General features: G+C 42.1%; 1 pseudogene; it reads left to right on the top strand.

Moving 5' to 3' along the window:
* The window catches only part of LOC116077313, a 9,876-nt pseudogene extending 2,993 nt beyond the window's left edge, over positions 1-6,883 (top strand).
* The last annotated feature ends 1,492 nt before the right edge of the window (positions 6,884-8,375 follow it).

Genomic DNA, 8,375 nt, shown 5'->3' with positions numbered 1-8,375 from the left:
GCAACTGTCAGCATATTTGTAGGTGTGGAGTGCCTCCTGCTGGAAACATGGACAGAAGTGTGGCAGAATGATTGCATCTGTTGCTGTGCCAGCATCTTTACTGAGAGGTTTGGGTCAGTTACTTGTGCTGCAGGAACACACAGTGACCCTGGGCATCATGTAAGATATAAGATAGTGTCTTCTCCCACTTACTAAAACTTCTCCTGTGAACAGCAGCTCCTGGTCCTCTGCAGGCTCCAGATCCTTCTTTCTGCTTCCTTCTAGTATTTTGTGAGTTTATTTAAAAGTTAACTTGGTCCATCTCCCTGCCTGCCTGCCTAGTCCTCTTGGCACACCCAGTTACCTGGAACGTCCTGTTGTTCATCCAGACCTCCATTTCACGGCCACCTCTCTGCACACCTTAATCAGACCTCCTGATTTGGAAGCATACAGGTTAGATTTTTCTCCCTACACCCATTCTCCTGCTCGGACCCCCAAGTCTTCTGGGACTAGGGGCATGTACAGTCTTGACCCAGCTCCACTGTCCTCCCACCTCTCCATCTGCCTTTCCTACCCTCCGAATCCCCTACTAGCCATGCCCCTGGGACACACCCAATTGCTGGGAGACTTGCACTTCCCCTTAAGTTCCATTGTCTAGCACAAAGCTTCCCAGAGGCCCACTCTACCAGGGACAACAAGTTAGCCCAACATCCACTACTTGCTGTATCAGGAAAATCCAGGAACAAGAAGACTAAAGGCCAGCGTAAAGAACACAATCCAAAAAGGCCAAGGCAATGTGACACCTCCAGAGGACAGCAAACTACTACTGCAAGCCCTGGGTGTCCTAACACTAACAAAGTACAAGAAAATGACCTGAAATCTGATATTATAAAGATGATAGAGGCCTTTCAAGAGAAAACGAATAAACCCCTTAAAGACATACAGGAAAATACAGTTAAACCAGTGAAGGAAATAAATAAAGCTGCTCAAGACCTGAATGTGGAAACATAAGCAAGAAATAAAACACAAACTGAGGGAATCCTGGAGATGGAAAACCTAGGAAAGTGATCAGGGACTACAGACACAAACATCACCAACAGTATGCCAGAGGAGATGTAAGCAAGAAACTCAGGCTTAGAAGATGTGATAGAAAAAAATTGATACATCAGTCAAAGAAAATATAAGACCTAAAATCTTCCTGACACAAAATATCCAGTTAATCTAGGACACTATGAAGAAAAAAAATAAACCTAAGAATAATAGGAATAGAAGAAAATAAAGCATCCCAACTCCAAGGACCAGAAAATATTTTCAACAAACCCATAGAGGAAAACAAAATTGAAAACCCCAAAAGAGATGCCTATGAACTCACAGAACATCAAATAAATTGGACCAGAAAAGAAAAATCTTCCTGCCACATAATAATCCCATGATAATCAAGTACTCCACATAATAATCAAAACACTAACTGTATAGGACAAAGAAAACATATTAAACGTTAAAAGGTAGCACACAAGGGCAGACCTATCAGAATTACACAAGTTCTCAACACAGACATCAAATCTAGAAGGGCCTGGACAGATGTCTTGCAGCCTCTAAAAAACCACAGATGCTAACCTAGACTCCTATACCCATGTCAGAAACCATATAGCAGAGGCTAAGGCTAGCCAGCAACTTTCCTTGCAAGGTTCCATCATTTTACATGGTCTACAATGGGTGAGCTCTGAGAGGCAAGGTCTCAAGTGACTTCTTCCCAGGATTGCTTCCTATTGCTGATGTGTGTTTTCCTGTCAATATTACACAGCCTAATGAGTCCTGGGCATCAGCCCACCTTTTTTGAGCGAATTTCCTACAGATCAACTTAGAGATGAGTTTTCATGAATTACTTCTGTGTTGCAGAATTAATGACTTTGTGATTTGATTTAAATAATTTTAGGAAGGAAGTTTTAAAAGATGGTTTTAGTTGTTTAGCTAGAAAGATGTAATAAGGTTAGAGTCAGGAATAGTGTGCTCCCTACTCAGAATAGTAAGTAAAGGCTGCATAATAAGGGATACAATGAGCTTTCACAATTGCACTAAAAAGATAAATAGGCTTAGGATGAATTTGTGATCAAGTAAACATTTATTTTAGGACAGGCCCAAGGATGAGGCCACAGCTGTGTACTAGGATAAAACAAGGCCATGTGAAACTGTTGCTTGGAACTTATAATGAGCTTATAGAAGGAAACACTGCTCTGGACTCAGTGTCAACATTCTAATATAGCTCCTCACTTGTGTAACAGCTTACCTATGAGATAATTTTATTAGGAACTTTTGCTTAAGTAGATATAAGAATGCTGAAAGAAGAAATAAAATATGGTTTCATGGACTCAGCAATATCTACCAAATGTGTGTAAATATATATAATCTGCTTGTCTATATGTGTGTATGTATATACACGTGTAGGTATATGTGTATGTATGTAAGTATGCATGGACACTTGTAGAATTGATGAGACAGATGGTCAGACCCAACCAGACTCACTCTCTCTCTCTCTCTCTCTCTCTCTCTCTCTCTCTCTCTCTCTCTCTCTCTCATGTGTGTGTGTGTGTGTGTGTGTGTGTGTTGCTTGTATAAAAGATTTTCTTTCTTTTTTTCTTTTGTCTTTGGTTCACAAAGACTTAATGAGTTCCAAGTCTCTCACCTGGCCTTCAAGAGGTTCATGATGCATGGAGAAAAAAGCCAGCACTTATTATCACAAAATAATAAGATTATAAGGTTAGAGATCATCGGCCATTGACCTTTATCCGATGCTGTTTTCAACTTCAGCCCATTCCCATAAAGACTGGGAAGGACCCCAGCAATCCAGCAAAATTTCAATCACCATAGATGTAGAGACCAAGATATTCCAAGACAAAACCAAATTTAAACAATATCTATCCACAAATCCAGCCCTATAAAAAATACAAGAAGGAAAACTCCAAACCAAGGAGGATAACTATAACTAAGAAAACACAGCAAATAAGTAATTCCATACTTGTAAAAACAAAACAATGGAATCACACATCACAAATGCGCATGAGCACACACACACACATACACACACACACACACACACACACACACTAACACCACCAACATCAAAATAACAAGAATTAACAATTACTTCATTAATACCTCTCAACATTGATTGACTCAATTCTGAATTAAAAAGACAAAGGCTAACAGAGTGGATGTGTAAACAGAATCCATTATTCTACTGCATACAAGAAACATATTAGCAATAAAGATAGAAATTATATCAGAAGAAAAGTGTGACAAAAGGTTTCTTGGGCAAAAAAATCTAAGCAGGCAGCTGGAGTAGCCAATTCTAATATCTAATGAAATAGACTTTCAACAAAAATTAACAAAAAGACATGGGAAAGTGCCCTTCATACTCATTAAAGGGAAAATCCACCAAGTTGATGTCTCAATGCAGAACAGATATGCCCCAAATGCAATGGGATTTGCAAAAGAAATACAGCTAAAGCTTAAATCACACACGGAACCACACACATTAATAGTGGGAGACTTCAACACTCTACTCTCACTAATTAATAGGTCCTCCAGACAAAACTAAACAAGAAATAATAAAACTACCTGACACTATGAATCAAATAGGCCTTATAGCTATCTACAGAACATTTCTACCAAGCACAAAAGAATATACATCTTCTCAGAACCTCATGTAACATTCTCCAACATTGACCATGTACTCGGTCACAAAGCAAGCCTCAACAAATGCAAGAAAGTTGAAATAATACCTTGCATCTTATCAGACCATCATGGACTAAAGATGGGCTTCAATAACAACATAAAACATCAGAAAGCTTAAAAACTCATGGAAACTGAACAACTCTCTAATCAATGACCTCTGAGTCAGGGAAGAAGTAAAGAAAGAAACAAAAGACTTTCTAGAATTCAATGAAAATGAAAGCACAACATAATCCAAACTCATGGGACACAATGAAAGTAGTGCTAAAAGGAATGTTCATAGAGTTCTCATACCAGCAATTTAAAAGCACATCTGAAAAGCTCCAGAAAAAAAAGCAGCAAGCACACCAAAGAGCAGTAGAAGACAGGAAAAAAAAAATCAAACTCAGGGCTGATATCAACCAATTAGAAACAAAGAAAACAATACAAAGAATCAACAAAACCAAGAGTTGATTCTTTGAGAAAATTAACAGGATAGACAAACCCTTAGCTAAGCTATCTAAAAGACAAAGAGTATCCTTTTTTTTTTTTACAAAATTCAGAAATGAAAAGGGAGACATAACAACAGAAACTGAGGAAATCCAAAGAATCATTTGGTCTTACTTCAAAAGCCTGTACTCCACAAAATTGGAAAACATAAATGAAATGGATGATTTTCTAGACAGGTACCACTTACTAAAGTTAAAACAAGATTGGGTAAATTATTTAAATACTCCTATCACCCCCAAGTAAATAGAAGCAGTTATTAAAATATCTCAGCCAAAAAAAGGTGAGGGCCAGATGGTTTTAGGCTGAATCCAACCAAATTTTCAAAGAAGAGCTAATGCCAATACTCCTCAAATCAGTAAATAGAAGGACCAATGCTAAACTCATTCTATGAGGCCACAGTCACCCTTGCACCTAAATCACATAACGATTCAACAAAGAAAGGGACTTCAGACTGATTTCTCTTATCATTATTGATGTGAAAATACTCAATAAAATATTTGCAAGCTGAATCCAAGAACACATCAAACACATCATTCACCAGAATCAAATAGGCTTCATCCAAGTAATGCAGTGGTGGTTCAATATACAAAATCTATCAATGTAATCCACTTTATAAATAGAGTAAAAGAAAATATCACACCTGCTCCTAGGAGTGGAGCCTGTGCTCTAGATCCCTACCCACTCAACCCATCCAGTCACACCTTGACCCCCAGGAGTTCTGACATTCTGGATCATAGGTGAAGCCCCAAGCCCCACCCCAATACCTGGCCTCACTGGAACCCCCCCCCCCCCAGGACACAGGAGACACAGGAGTCCAGCCTAACCAGAGACACATGTTCCTTCCAGTTTGGAAGAGACACTTGGGAATGGAGACTCTGCTCTGCATCCCCACCCACTCAGCCCACACCCAGATGCAGCTCGACCCCCAGGAGTTCTGACACATCCAAGATCACAGGATCATAAGCTTGTAGGAAGGACAGACAGCAAGGCAAGTTAACACCAGAGATAAGCAGATGGTGAGAGGCAAGTGCAAGAACATAAGCAATGGAAACCAATGCTACTTGGCAACATCAGAACCAAGTTCTCTCACCACACAGCCCCAACACACCTGAAAAGTAAGATTCAGATCTAAAGTTCCATCTCTTTGCACCTGTCTCAGGGACCCTGCTTCATCGTACCCACCCTGTTGCACAATCCTGAGAGTACCTAACTGTTTTGAGGTGGCTGCTTTTCAGTCTAACTCAAACATCATGCCAGTCAGATTCCATGGTCTTTGGTGGCACCAAGTAGATATTTTCAGGGCTTCATCCCCTTGCCTTTCTCTATCCCATCTCCCAGTTAGCCACATGAAAGCAAAGGACATTTACCTGGCAGCAGAAAATGGTCTATCCACCCAGGATCCCAGCATCCCTAGAATTCTAATGAGATGGGCTACTCTGACCTGAGATACAGGGGTGGCAGGTTCTATAGGAGAGAAGCCTCAGCTCCCACTAATATATTGAGATCAATCCTGGATAGGGTGTAGAGCCTTTCACACATCCTGGAACTCAGGGAGACAGCCTGTGACAGAGCCTGGAAGAAAGAATGTCATATGGACTTTAGGAGTGGTACTCTACTTTATAGTTGTCAGAAAGGTCCTGTTTGACTTGATCATTATATAAGAACTGCAAAGACAGGTTGTGGCATGTATATATCCTGCCCCCTGTGGGGTGTCAGAAGAGCTCGAGGACCTGCTTAGCCTCTTAATGACAGTCAACCCCAAATATAGGCCAACAGTCACAGAGGTGATGATGCACACCTGTTTGAAGGAAGATTGGAAGTCATTCCCAATTCCATATGAGGAACTGATCGCCACTCAGGCCAGATGCTCAAATTGTAGGAGCAATGAAGGACATTGGGTTCTGAGCAGAAGATATTAGAGAGTCACTAAGTAAACAAAAATATAATGAAACCATGGCTTGCTATTTTTTACTGCAAAGGCAGGCTCTCCAGAGACGTGGCTGCTCAACCCAGGCTCAGAGAGTGAGTTCAGTCATGGCTGCATTCCCTACCATTGAGAAGAATGCTGATTTCTGTTTAGGACTCAAGAGGAGTAGAAGTGCTCCCATCCTTGGCACATTGATCTTTCAATCCTCCAATGGTCAAGTGTCTGCCTATGGCCAGAAGGCTAGGCAAAGAGCAGGCAGAAGATCCACTGGGCCTGGTCTTCTTCTCTTCCGGCCACTCCCTAACACCCACATGGGACCAACACCAACTATGTGCCTTGAGTGTCCCCTGCATTCAACCAACAAGCAGCAACAGTGAGAAGAGCAGCAGCCAGGAAATGTCAGAAGACTCTCTACTCTCCCACAGTGCCTCAGCAGAGGATAAGCCCATCTCCAGCAGGAGCCAGCCCAGAGGTATCCGGGGATGGACCAAGAGGATAAGAAATGCCACGAGGAAGCTGTGTTGCTGCTTTCCATCAAGCAAGGAACCTCGCCTGGGGCAGAACAGAGTTTCCCCCCAGAAATAAGGCACAGGGAGAAATTCGAGAGAAAAAGCAGCAGGCAGGGCCCAGGTACCTTTGTGCTTTGTCCTTCCCAGTTTGCCCTATGCTGGTCCCTCCTCTGTTTCTGGTTTCCATTTTCCATACATCTTCCACTTAGCTTCTTACCTTCTCTAAGTACTTTACAATTCTTCCTCAAGCCCAAGCCGTTTCTCTCTTCTGGATTTCTCCTCTTCCCAGCAGATATTCAATATGAGTGATTTCTACCCCACTCAACACAGTTGTCTTGCTGAGCCCGTTCCTTCACCTGGACTCCATCTCCCCTAAAGAAAATATCTCCCACAGGTTGAAGACTAGAGAGCTATGAGCTCATGGACTCTCTCAGTGGCTACTGGCCCTAGCAATGTGCCAATCAATCACAAGAGCTGAAGACCAGATTCTTACATTTTCAAAAGTAACATCACATTCCAGTAAGCCTCAAAACTAATAACCAGCAATGTCACTGAATAAGTATCAACAGCATAGTTTGCTGGTTATTGATGATTATCAGACCCCTGCATGCCTGCATAGCTTTTTGCATACTGATTGTCCTTTTGTTCCTAAGACCTAGTGTTGCATAAATTGTTATAGGAAACATGTATAAATGATTTCTTTCAAAAATCTTGACTGGGAAGCAGAAAAAAAAAAAAGACATAAAAACTAAGGCAAGTCAGAGCCCCACAGGGTATTCTATGAATTCTACCTCATTATTTCTTTTGTCTAGAACAAATTGTCTTGTCTATTTCACAGTGTCATCTGGAAATACTGTTACATCCTTATTTGAAAGACACGGCCCAGGAAAAGACCCGCAGAAGCTACAATAGCAAGAGCAGCAGTAGCAGGAGGAGGAGGAAGAGGAGGAAGAGGAAGAGGAGTTCATGGAGGAGGAGGTGATGGAGAAGAAGGAGAAGGAGGAGAAGGAGGAAGATGAGGAGGAGAAGAAGGAGGAGGAGGAGGAAACTGAGGAGGAGGAGAAGGAGGAGGAGGAGGAAAGTGAGGAGGAAGAGGAGGAAGAGGAGGAGGAGGAGGAGGAGGAGGAAGGGAAGGAGGAGGAGAAGAGGAGGAGGAGCACCAGGAGCTAAATCCCTGACTTCTCTGTCTCTGTTATTATTGCTGACTGATTACTTCTGGAGCCAGATAGCACACTGAGAACCAATTATGAAAATGATTTAACTGAATATTAACATTCATGGAAAGTATATCAATATTCCTGAGGGGGTTCATCCTTGAAAGATAGAGTGAGATGGCAGAGGCAGCAGCACAGTATGTTCTTAATGAGGAACACCTTCTCAAAGCTGATGATGTAATAGGTCTGAAGGAACATTTCTTGGGAGTCCGGGTCCCATCCCCTTCTGTCAGGGAACACAGTGCTCCCGGCCATGCATTCTGCTTGAGAGTGGTGGTATTGCTTGCTTTCATTCTGGCAGTATGACCCTGACCACTGCTCCCTGCTCAGTCACCGAGTTCCTGGTCTTTCCCAGGCACTGACTGGATAGGAACAGCACAGACATTGCAGCTACATATGGGAGCTCCTCCCCTGCACTGATAACCAGGGAGGACATCAGAGAACTAACATAGTGGGACCACCCGAGTTGGAGGCTCAGGACAGTCGAGTCTTGATTCACTTTCTTCTGTATGAGGCAGTAGACAA

Source organism: Mastomys coucha, unplaced genomic scaffold, assembly GCF_008632895.1.
Source record: "Mastomys coucha isolate ucsf_1 unplaced genomic scaffold, UCSF_Mcou_1 pScaffold5, whole genome shotgun sequence".
Taxonomy (NCBI): domain Eukaryota; kingdom Metazoa; phylum Chordata; class Mammalia; order Rodentia; family Muridae; genus Mastomys; species Mastomys coucha.
The sequence above is the reverse complement of the archived record's forward strand: the minus strand, read 5'-3'. Positions and strand labels throughout refer to the sequence as shown.